The sequence below is a fragment of the Protopterus annectens genome, chromosome 2.part0, assembly GCF_019279795.1.
Source record: "Protopterus annectens isolate FY-2018-M chromosome 2.part0, PAN1.0, whole genome shotgun sequence".
NCBI classification, from domain to species: domain Eukaryota; kingdom Metazoa; phylum Chordata; order Ceratodontiformes; family Protopteridae; genus Protopterus; species Protopterus annectens.
This window is the reverse complement of record NC_056728.1, coordinates 230,123,533-230,136,255: the sequence shown is the minus strand read 5'-3', so window position 1 is coordinate 230,136,255 and position 12,723 is coordinate 230,123,533. Positions and strand designations below refer to the sequence as shown.

Here is a 12,723-nt window from a genome sequence, read left to right as displayed (position 1 = left end):
AGATGTTCAGTAATGAGAAAATATCAGGTTGCAGTACAGTAGCCAATGAAGGGAAGGCATTTGTCATAACCAATAGTTAACACACTTAGTTTTTAAATAAACCAATGAACTATTAAAAATCTAGAATAACATAACTATGTACAACCTAATTAGACCAGTACAAGAGTATAGGATGAGTTACTGTATGAAATTGCATAAAACTGACTAAACATGAGCTAAATATGAAGAAACTTATTACAGCACCAGGGCTAATGGAAACTGCACAACGAGTGTATGCAAGTGTTAATGGAAGACAGTATGCAGCAGTTATTCATATCATTTTAAGGCACACTTAATATTTACACTTTCATTAAGACCTGGGAATAAAGTCAGCCCATAATAACAATTGCCACTTTAATTCTCTTCTAAAAACAATTCTGGGTCACCAAAGAAGGGGTCAATTTGCTCAAGCACAAAAAATAAAAAACTTATTGAAGTTAGTACAGACAGAGCTGTGCTTAGCAAGAGCATTGTTAAGGTTTTTAGCTCTAATTACACCCAGGTGCTCTTTAATTCTGTCCGAAAGTTTTCTGGTGATCTTGCCTACATAAAAATTACCACGTGTAACAAACACTAGCATATACTACAAATACAGTATGACAGTTGTAATGTTTGCTAAAATTGATGTGGAAGCCACAATGTGTAAAGGTGAAATTCGAACCTGCGTAAATGTATGGGCAAACTACACAGTTATTACAAGTGTGCATGCCAATAAGAGCATCAGAGGTGCAAGGTGGAAATATCAAAAAAGATGTGTCCATTTTCCAGATGTCTGCAAATGTTTTTAGACCTTTTGAAAGAGAAACAAGGTGTAGTGCCCAATACTTTGGTGTTAATATGAGAGTCAGTGTTAATATGAGAGTCAGATACTATGTCCCAGTTATTAGTGATGACCTGTCTGAAGTTATTCATATCCCTTGATATAGGAAGAGGGAAGCTTAGTGTTCTTATTAGAAGAAGTAGATTGAGACTGAAAGCCATGTGTAAAACAGGAAAAAATCGAATATATTAGAAGTCACTTTATGAAAGACATTCTCTACTAACTTACAAGGATAATGTCTAGCATAAAACGTGTTTTAATAAAGTAGCTTGTCTAAGAAATTCTTCATACTGGCTGGTTAATCTCGATATACGTATAAATTGTCCTTTGACTAAATTCTTGTTCATAAAGAAAGGATGCATGCTTGTAAAGTCCATAAAGTACAGTTGAAGAAACTTCTCCATTTTGCAATATTCCTCTGCTTGTATCAAGAAAAGAAACAGAATTCCCACATCCTGTGATGACAAGTTTAAGAAAACCTAAACTATCTTGCATTTGTGAAATGAAAGTGTTTAAGCTAGTGAGGAAACACTTTCATTTCACAAATGCAAGATAGCTTAGGTTTTTTAAACTTGTCATCTCAGAATGTGGGAATTCTGTTCCTTTTCTTGATACACACATGCACACACCACACGCAAACACGCCTAACAAGTACTCAAACATACTTCGTAAAATCTATGCAACACAGGAGAAGAAGAAATTTTCAGGAGGAGTTAACTTTCAACAGTACTCTTAAATTACAGATTGTGCAGGTCTTCACAAAAAAGCCAGCATTAGCAAACAAATGTCTAAACTGACTTTTACAGTGGTACATTTACTTGATTTAACAGCTACATGGATGCTCAAGAAATGGCCAACAAAAGCATATTTACCTCGAAGTAACACACCCAGAAGACACAGTTCGTTCCCAGGTCCCCTTTCCTAGTTTTTAATCCTAAGAAAGTGCATCTGTATCAGGAAATTATCATGAATGTTCAAATATATCCACTATTGCAGTAGTGATGTCTTGGAACTTTCGCAACATAGGCTCAACACTCAGTCCAAGTTCCACAGCTTTGCACCCTTTCTCCTCTTAGCTAGGGGGAAGCCCCTCTGTCAGCACAGTAGTGGTATAAAAGGACATCCACCCATGCTATCTTTAGTTCGTTCTTACCCAAGGTTTGGTATTACAGAAAACTAAAAGGTCCCCAAATGAAATGAGCCCCTGACCAGTATGCTCAACCAGAATAGACCTGATGAACTGTGTTTCCAGACATTATGTCATCCTGGAGAAGGCACCTTGGGAGGGAGGATAGAGACAAGGACCAAGGACTAGTAGGTACCCAATTCAACATAAGAGAGACCGAATAACAAGAAGAGTGGAAGGAAGGAAATATTACCGCAACAGCAGGCATACTTGAACATCTACAATTAAGGTAAGTTCCTAATGCAACTTAACTGTTTATCATACTGTCTGGTACTGTACTAGTGATTACTTCCTGGGAAGATTCTCAAGCTTATAAACCTTAAGGCAGTTGGACCTGAACGAGGGGCCTTGTGAGATAGCCGTAGCAACCCCCCCCCACCCCCCACCCACACACACACACTTGCTCTGAAAGACATTATCCAGGTTGCAATGCCTGGAAAAGGTGAGAACTGATGATCATGTAGCTGCTTCCAGAAAGGGTCATGCCATCTTTAGTTCCTTATTACCCTGGTTCCCATTGGTAGTAAGTTTGATACTACAGCACCCTTGGTATAACCCTTCTTAGAAGGCAGTGGCAGCTGCAGTGGCTCTTACAGACTGTGACCTCATTTGCTATTGAATGAACTGCATTTCAGATGCAATAAGCCACCAGGTTTGCCAACCATACCCTCTGCAAAGGACACAAAACTGGACTATTTTCCTTAGCTCTTTGGTTTTGTCCAAGTCACAACTGCATTGTTTGTGCACATAAACAAAATACGCATTTGTTTGGTAAAAAGGCAAGCTATTTTTCTCTAGCACCTAAGCCTACCAGCCTTCAAGGAGAGGAGTTCAATTCTAACATCACTTTAGATAGTCCATTTCATTATTATCAGATGTTTACTTAAAGAGATTACCTTCACAAAAACACCCTCCAAAAATTTCCAAGAATTGCCTGTGTGTATCTAAAGAATATGGGATTCTTTCACTTTTGCTTTAAGAAGTAGAGCAAAAACAGAGTTGAGAATGACTTGATTCAAGGACACTTCAATTACTACTTTAAGCATGAGGGAAGGGTTAGTACAAAGATAGACTATCCTTATCAGAGCCTGTAGTTCTGAAATTCTCCTGGCAGATGTAATAGCTACTAAAATCACAGTTTTTCAGGACAGGAACTTGAAGGGAGTGGCAGCAGATGATGGTTCAAAGGGAGGCAAAGTTAGTTTTTCTAAACCATAATTGAGATACCATGGTGAGAAAGGCCCTTCTTAGGAGATCTTAGCTGGAGGACTCCTCCACCTCAAGGAACAGTTTTACAGAAAATCTGAAACATTCGAAGATCAAAAGGTAGACATGCTAAAACAAAAGATGTGTACCTTCTCTAAGGTGCAAGACAATCTGGACTTGAAAAGGACTGAGATGTAGCCAAAGACCAAAGGACAGAGGACTGTGTTAGGTCTTCTTGCATCATTTGGCACCAAAGGGAAATCCTTTCCATTTTTTTTTTTGTACAACTTCCTTGTATTATGTCTCTATGCCGCCCTTAATATAGATATTCTGCCCTTGGAAAACATGTGCTTGAAGGGAATGAGCTGGACAACCCAAGATGTCAGTATTAAGGTCTTCAGGATGGGGTGCATTTCTTGCTCTGTGCCAAAAGGGTCACACACCAAGGAAGCAGAGGTTCTGACCTTGTCATACCCACTAAAAGGGAGAACCAGTGTTGCCTCAGCCAAATGGCAGATATCAGTAACATTTTTGGCTTGTTCTTCACTGCCTTTTGCACTACCATGTAAAGAACAGGGACTGTAGGAAAGACGTACAGAAACAGACTTGCCTGGCTGAGTGACCAGACATCTGTTGGCCAGAACATTTGTTGACGTGTTCTTGTACAAAATTTTTGTAGTTGTCTGTTTTATGGAGAAGCATAAAGATCTACTTCTGGTACATCCCAGCTATGGATAAAGTCCAGAAAAATGTTCCCATCTAAAATCCATTTAGGAGGATTCTCTTGCATTCTGTTCAGGAGATCTGCCAACTTATTGTCTTGAGGCAAGATGCCTCAAGTGTCACACCTGCTTCCTGGGCCATAAGCCATGCCGCCTCGGTCAGTCTTCACAAGGGGCAGGACTACATTTCTCCTTTTTTGTTGATGAACCACATCAACATAGGGTTGTCTATAATTACATGCAGAATTCCTGGTTCACAAATCTGTTTTTGGGCCTTGACATCCAGAATCACTGACATCATTTCATTTATACTGATATGCCTTTTTTTGCATCCTGTTCCAAATACTGCGGACCTTCAGACCCTGAGACCCCATCCCCCCTTACCAAGTAATAATTCCAGGCAGTGTCCGATAGAGATGTGGTTAGTGTCCAAGGAGACTCCCACGTTTAAGTTCATGTATTCACAATTAGAGCTGCAGTTTCCTTATGTGCATTCTTGGCTAGCGACATCATCAGAATGGAAGAGGTCATGTATCCCAGTGTTCTTAAAAATTCCCTTGCTGTGATGTGATACATCTATGCTAGGGAAATAAAGTACTGGCTCCGAGAACTCACTTTCACCTGATGTAAAAAGGCTTCCTGACCATGTCTAGCCTTGCCCCCAAGAATAAGGTTGGCTGACTGGGGAATAGCTGGGATTTTGGAAGGTTCACAGACAGTCCTACAGTCTAGAAACATTAAAAGTGTGAACTGCACAGCTTGCCAATTCTCCAACAGACTTTCTCCCTGTAAAAAAACAATAGGACAGGTACAGGTGGAGCCAGGCATTCTGCAAATACCCTAGGTGCAGCAGATAAACCGAAGATCAAGGAAGTAAACTGCTTTGGAATCTGAAGGATAGATGCCTAAGAAGTCTTAGGGAAGGAAGAAAGGCTGGAGAGCTTGCAAGGTTAGCATTTTAAAATTTAAAATCTTTAAGAACTTGTTTCGTTTAGACAGATACAAGATTGGTTTCCAAAGGCATATTTTCTTGGCACTGGGAATAGTCTTGAGTAAACTCCTTTGCCTTTCTCTAGCTGTGGGGTTCTGTCTCTGACCCCTTGCTATAAAAAGTCTTGTATTAATGATGTTGATCACTGTCTTTGAACTGTGGGAACTGGGAGGATATCTAAGAAATTTGTTTTTCAGTAAAATATAGTCAGCATACTTAGGATAAGATTTTCAATATTGAAGTCTCTATTGTGATTACTTCCCACTCTTAAAGTGGCTCATCCAGTCTCTCACCTTGGGTTGAAGGGTACTGGGAGTCAGACAAGTTAAAGGGATAGAGGTTTGGGGTGGAGGAGGAACTCTTACCAAATCACAACAGTTTCCTTTCTGGATTTCAACCCGGGGGGATGGATTCAGAATTCACATTTTTGGTCTTGCTATTTTTTTCATTAATGGACTCTCCTCCCCTTAGGCTGTTCTCCTTTCCCCCCGGCTCCCCTTAGGCTGTTCTCCTTTCCCCCCGACTCCAGAGAAGAGATGAAGGTCTTACTAAGGTACCTCCCTGCTATTGATGGACAACTGTTTCACTGACTACAAAGTCTTGATTGTCTCCTTCAGCTTTTTAAACATCTTTTCTGCAGTTGGACCACAAAGCAATTCCTTCTCTAGTGAGGCATTGAACATGGTCTGGTAGTGATAGCCTTCAGCCAGGTATACATTTTTATCACTGACCTTGAGGCTGCTTCCTTGCAAGAAACAGCAAAAGCATAATAGCCAATGATGATGTGGTTTGCTGCCTGGGAATACAGACTGTATAATTCTACCACTGAATCTCTCAGGATGGCTGGTATCTCCTCAACCTTCTCCTTTAAATGATACAAGATCGCTTTCGTAGTATTTCAACATACAGGTTTGTCAGTTAGGAGCTCCGAATGTCAAGGCGTCAGAAGTGTAGATTTTCTTACCAAAATAGTCTGGGATTTTACTTTCCCTGTCATTTGGAAATAGATTCTTATTAGACCTGTTGCTAGCATCAGTGGATACCATTGCTGGATCAGCAATCAAGTTTTTATAAATATATTTGCAGAATACACAACCCTATAAAAACTATATATCTTTCTGGGAGTATGGGATTGGGAAATTGTCTTCAAACATGGTTAAATGAATGCATCTACCAAGTTATCTATTACTTGAGGTGTTGCTAAGAGTTTTAGCTCAAGTAAAACCTAGGATGTTCCTGTATCTCTTCTAGGCACCAGTGAACTCAAACTCCCTTATGAAATGATCTATCATTCTGTTAATGGTATCACCAAAAGAGAAATCCTGTGGAGGGAAAGTGACCTCAGTGTCAAACTCATAAGTGGGAGGGAAGACATTTGGCCACATATGCCAGTTCATCCACTTCTGAGTTGCAGGACTGATTCCTGGCCCCTTGACACAGACTTCTCCTGAAGTTGGCCACAAGTTATTAAGGAAGAGAACAAAATTCTTAGCAGATTTTATTAATTAATTTTTTTTAAAGGTCAAGAGGATCATTCCAGTAACTACTCTTCATACATCCCATTGATCCATTTCCTCCATCAGGGCAAGATTTCTTTAACTTGTATGTTCCACAGTGGAGGTGAAGGTTGGATGTTGGGGGGTAAGCCAGTATGCAGATCCAGTGGACGGTCATACCCCATCGGGAACCTATGAGCTCTACTACAGCTGCCTCTGCAGATACGTGCATGCTTTTGCACATGTGCAACTTCCTGCCTACACTGGGCACAAAAGGCTCTTCATGCTGCCACTGATGCACATGCACTCCTGCAGGCAATACCAGTGCAACAAGCAAAGCTGCCACCCCTCACCCCCTGGATGGGTAAAGCTGATGTCAGCTTCTCACTCCCACTGCCCTCCTGAACCCCACCCTCCAGCACTTATGCCACTAGCAGAACACAGGTCATCTGTAATGCAGTCAGGACTGTATCCCTCTGCACTATGGGGCCTGGTTCAACTTCTTTAAGACTTATAACCTGACAAGTAGGAGGGGCTGAAGGCCCATTCAGCTGACATAAGATGGTAGAGATCCTTTGCATGGACATCTTGGGCCACATTTTAGAGTGGCTGTCTTTGTGGACCCTGGAAGCTGATAGACAATGAAGACTTAAGTATCAGAAGACAGGATGCCATCACACACAAATACGAAGGGAATACTGCTCTCCCTCAAGGAAATCAAGATACAAGTATTGGAATCAATGGCTCCAGGGAGGCACTCAAGCCAATTTAGTACCGGAGAATTTGGACCCAGGAGAACATGTTTTTATTGAGAAGACATATTGTAAATCAGTTTGTTATCCTTCTCAATTATAGCGAGCATCATCTGCTCTCTCGGAGCCTTATTCTACGTCTCTCTGCTTTTACTCCGATAGTAAATCTATCACAGGAATCCTAAACTTAGGAATATCTTCTAAAATTTAATATTATGTTGTAGAGAACAAATGTATCCTATCTGTTAGTTAATATGTATGGCAAAGTCTCTTCTATGGAAATTGCATGTCAAAAGTTTGTCCTTAAAACTATGTTTTGTAAAAAATTGTTCTCTTGGAGCTTTTCTATTCAGGTCTCCACTGAAAATGGACTTTCAATCCAGTCAGACTTTCCCGGTCAACAAATGTAAAATAAATAAAATAAATAAAAATAAATTTACTGGGTTGCATGATGGCCTTCTGAGATGCAGCTTTACATGCCTTGGACCAATATGCAGATGTCAAGGCTGGGGGCTGAAGAAAGTACAGTTGTGTACACTTAGCATAAATGTAGATATTTGAGTGTATTCACTGTTGCAGTCATTACATTTGGGTAATCCTGCTGGCAGGTTGCCCTCAGTCAGCCTGAATTTCAAAGTCTTGGGTCCTGCATCAGTTGCTATCGCCCCTTCCCTGAAGTCAGGTCGTCAGGGGTATAAAAGATGCAGCCGACGCCATTTCCTTTAGTTTTTCTTGCCCCAGATGTCAGGTGCCCCCTAAAGGGTAGCCAAAATTTATATATATATAAAAATACATGCACCAATATAAACTTTACTTTCATCTACAAGCAAATACACCACATAGGTTGTGAAAATCAGAGAAGGAAAGATAAGTTCCAGCAAAAAGAAGGGGGATGGCGGGTGGATAACCTGGACTGCAACAGTGAATACACTCTAACATCTACATTTATGTTACGTGTACACAACTGTACTATGTTCTTCGTGTTTCACTGTTGCAGACATTACATTTGGGTAGAGTCCCAAAGCTAAGGTTGGGAGGCTGGCGTTAAACAGCATTAGGAGTGGCTATGAGGCCCTGCAGAACTGCAGTGGCAAAGCCTGCCCTGGATTTAGAGTAGAGTGGCAGATGATAATGCTTTGTAAAGGTGTGCACTGAACTCCAAGTAGCAGCCTCTAAAAAGTCTTTGGTTGGTACTCCCCTGAGGAAGGCTGCTGAAGTGGCTGCAGCTTTGGTTGAATGTGGCCTAATGCCCTTAGGCACTGGCTTGCCATGCTGTAAATAGCAGAAATGAATGCAGTGGCCTATCCACTCTGAAATAGTCTGTTTTGAGATGGCCTTTTCTTGTGATTCTGCAACATATGCCACTAGTAACTGCTCCGTCTTCCTGAAAAGTTTTGTTCTGTCCAAATAGAATCTAAGCTGTCTGTGTACGTCCAAAGAATGCAGAATTCTCTCCCCCTTGTTCCGTGGATTTGGATAAAATGTTGGCAAATGAACAGTTTAGTTAAGAGCCACACTGGACACCACCTTAGGCATAAATGTTGGGTTTGTCCTCAGAGAGACCCTGTCTGGATAAAAAATGATAAAGGGTTCCACAGCCATGAGTGCTTGTAGCTCTGAAACTCGTCTTGCAGAAGTTGTTACTAGGAACAGAGCTGTTTTCCAAGATAAAAAACTTAATATTAGCAGTAGCAGCTGGCTCAAAAGGAGGCAGGGTAAGTTTTTCCAAGACATAGTTGAGGTCCCATGCAGGTATTGGTGATCTCCTTGGAGGCCTTAAATTTTTGGCTCCTCTGAGGTACTGCCTTAATAAAGGATGAGAAAAGATTGGTGGCTCTGTATTGTAATGAGCCGAAATGGCAGAGGCATGAATTTTAATTGATGAAAAATATAGGCCTTTGTCCAACATCTCAGTTAAGTATTGCAAAATCTGAGAAATATTTGGTACAGCTGTATCAGTTCCTTGTGCCTGGCTCCAAGCACAGAATATCTTCCATTTTCCAGCATAAGATTTTCTAGTGCTAGGCCTTCTGGCTTCCAAAATGACATTCATCACCACTTTACTGAGAGGTGTGTTTTGTATGACTACATTATCCGCCATGCTGCCAGGTTTAAAGTCCTGAGTTGGCTGTGCAGGATCTGATTGTTTTGTTGGGAAAGTAGATGAGGTATTTGTGGTAAGATCCAAGCTGGGCATTGAGACAAGTTCCTTAGGATAGGATATCAGTACTGGCAAGGCCAGTCTGGGGCAATCAGTATCATCTTTGGCTTCTCCTGTCTGACCTTTAGGAGTACCCTGGGGAGGAGAGGCAGTGGAGGAAAGGCATATACGGATAGGTTTGTCCATCTGAAAGATAAGGCGTCCACTTTCCATGCTTGTCTGTGATAAGTCCTTATGCAGAATCTTTTTAGTTGGTAGTTGTGAGGGGAGGCAAATAGATCTATGTCCAGGCATCCCCATTTCCTTGTTATCATGCTGAAGACTTGTGGATCCAGCTGCCACTCATGGGGATCCATGAGGTTTCTGCTTAGTTCATCTGCCAGAGTATTTTCCTTTCCTGGCAGGAATTGTGCCTGCAGATGTACTTGGTAAGTCATTGCTGTGTCCCACAAAGCCATGGCTAGTCTGCAAAGGGGGTAAGAATGTGTGCCCCCCTGCTTGTTTATATACCACATGACCATGGTGTTGTCTGTCTTCATCAGTAGCTGGCCCGGATGAAGTAGGTCCTTGAGGGCTGTCAGGGCATTTTGAACAGCTAGCATCTCTTTTTGATTGATATGCAGATGCATTTGGTTTGCGGACCATGTGCCCTGAATCTATCTTCCTGCCATGTGGGCCCCCCAGGCATAATCTGATGCATCCATTGTTAGGTTCTGCCTGGCCGGGGATAATGTGAATGGCTGTCCCTTGTTCTGGTGACAAGCCTTCGCCCATCATCGAAACTCCTGTTGCAGGCAGGGAATGAGAGTAATCATTGTTTCCAGGCTGTGGCAATGCTGAATCCAAACACTTTTTAGGTACCACTGAAGTTTCCTCAGATGCAGTCTTGCATATGGAATTAGTAGGATGCAAGATGCTATGAACCCCAGAGCCTGCAGAATTGTTCTTGTAGATAACTGGGCCTTTGTTGCCAATATTTTGAAATAGGTAGTCAGTTGCCTTTGTTTGTCTGGCGTGAGATAAGCCATCTGGGCAGTTGTATTTAAGCTTGCACCCAGGAATATTATCTCTTGAAAGGGTACTAGTTTTGATTTCTTTTCGTTGACTGTGTACCCTAGGCATGTTAGACGTCTTTTCACAAATGCCAGATGATGTAGAAGAATGTCCTTGTTCTCTTCTTGAATTATGCAGTCATCCAAGTAAGGATATATTTGTATTCCTCTTTGTCTGCAGAATGCAATTACCGGTGCCAGGCACTTTGTAAAGACCCTGGGCGCCATAGATAAGCCAAAGGGCAGTGCAGAGAATTGGTAATGCATTGAGCTAGCCTTGAATCTGAGGTATCTTCTGCATGATTGTCTGATTGGGACATGCAGGTATGCCTCTTTTAGGTCTAAAGTCACAAGCCAAGCCTTCTTGCCCAGCATAGGCAGAAGCAGCTGCAAAGTCAACATTTTGAATTTTGGTATATCCAGGAATGTGTTTAGAATAGATAGGTCCAGTATTGGTCTCCAGGCTTTGTCCTTTCTGGGTACCAAGAACAGTCTTGAGTAAAATCCTTGTCCCTGCTCTTGCTCTGGTACTTGTTGAATGGCCCCCCATGTCCATGAGGGATGAGACTTGATTTGTGTCTCTGCCCATTGATTTTTTGGCAGATCTGGCCAACCGTTTGTCTTTGGCAGGGTGTGGAAGTGGAACTTGTAGCCTTGTGACACTATGTTTAGAACCCACTTGTCCTGGGTTATAATGTGCCAATTTTGAGAAAAAAGTGCTTTTTTTCCCCCTAAGGTTGCTGCCAGGAGATAAGTTATTGGTGCAGGCAGGGGGAAGTCATTGGGTCTGTTTCCTGTATGGTTGTGATCTGTGTTCTCCAACTTTGGAGGTAGAAGCACCCCACATTGCTTTGACCTGTATGAACCTTGGGCCTGGGATCTACCTCTAGGGCATCTGGATCTGCCCCTTTGAGGTCTGTCTGACACAGGAAAGGACCAATTCTTTGTAGGCCAGTGTCTACTAAACCTAGGTGGCTGTACTTGTAAAAAATCTTTGACAGTTTGCATAGATTTAGCTTTGTCCTCCATTTTCTTTAACACCTCTTCTGCCTTAACACCAAAGTATCATGCTGTAAAGGTGCATCTAATAATTTAACTCTGACATGATCAGGCAGATTTTGTTCCTTTAACCAAGCATGCCTCCTAATTACAGAACCCGTAACTGCGGCCCTGCAGGAGGCCTCCAAAAAATCAAAACCACATTGCAAAGTATGCTTTCCAACATGTTCAGCTGCAAGCAATAAATCCTGCATTTCCTTGTTTTCTGCACATTCAGAGTTTAACAACATTTTCTGTTTAAGCAATTCCATGACATATTGCTGATATTTGAGCATATGAAACTGACAGTTTAAGGCCCTTATGGCCAAGGTAGCAGATGTGTAAACCTTTTTTCCCCTTCTATCCAGTGTCCTAGAATCTCTGTCAGAGGGGGTAGGTTTTTTTCTGCAGTGGAAGCCTCAACTCCCTTGGGACCCTGTGAAGTAGTTTCTGGGTCTGCAGCAGGGTTTTTGAAAAGGAATTTATGAGTCAGGAACCCTGTAAAATATGTCAGGCTTAACAGGAGCTGGAGGCAAGGAGTCAGGGGTCAGACTAGACTCTGTAAACACATCATCTACAATGTCTAACACAGGTGAATGGCTAGAGGCCTGTGTTAAGGTTATAAAAGGAAGTCCCTGAGCTTCTTTTTAGATTCTGAAAAATCTTGGCTCTCCCAGTGGAAATGCTCCCTCATTGTATGCAAGGTTTCCCCAAAAGAATAGTCCTCAGGAGGAGAAGCTGAAGGTATAGATTCTTCAGCATCAGAATCCTCATAGGGGGGAAGAGAATATTCCTGATCAGAAGAGGAATCAGAAGAAATAGAAACCTGATCTGAAGATTCATAGACTGCCTCTTGCCTAGGCCTCTTAGGAGGGGGATGGGAACCCCTGATCAAGGTAGTCAAGTTCATAGGTTCATACTAGGCTATCTGCCCGAGGGCATTTACAAGCCTAGCCCATAGTTTTGTGGCTTACGCCACCCCTTTAGTTTGAAGAAACTATGCCCATTATTTTGCTGTGCCTCTGTCGAGCAGTGACACTGAGGTAATCCCTGGGGTGTATCTGCGATCTCCCATCCATTGGTCAAGATTCCTCTTGAACAAGGCCAGCGAGGTGCTCTGCCTCACATATACCGGGATTTTGTTCCACAGCATAGGGAGTCTTTGGGTGATGAATCTATCCCTCCAGCACGTCCTATTAATAGCCGTGTCGAGGTTTAAGTCTCCCGCCCTTGTGGCTCTGAGGGATCTAGATTTTTTGA

At 42.1% G+C, this 12,723-nt stretch overlaps 1 protein-coding gene across 1 annotated transcript in view; it reads right to left on the bottom strand.

Moving 5' to 3' along the window:
- Positions 1-12,723, bottom strand: part of DNAJB11 (DnaJ heat shock protein family (Hsp40) member B11) — a 452,930-nt gene that overhangs the window by 181,924 nt on the left and 258,283 nt on the right. The window lies entirely within an intron of this gene.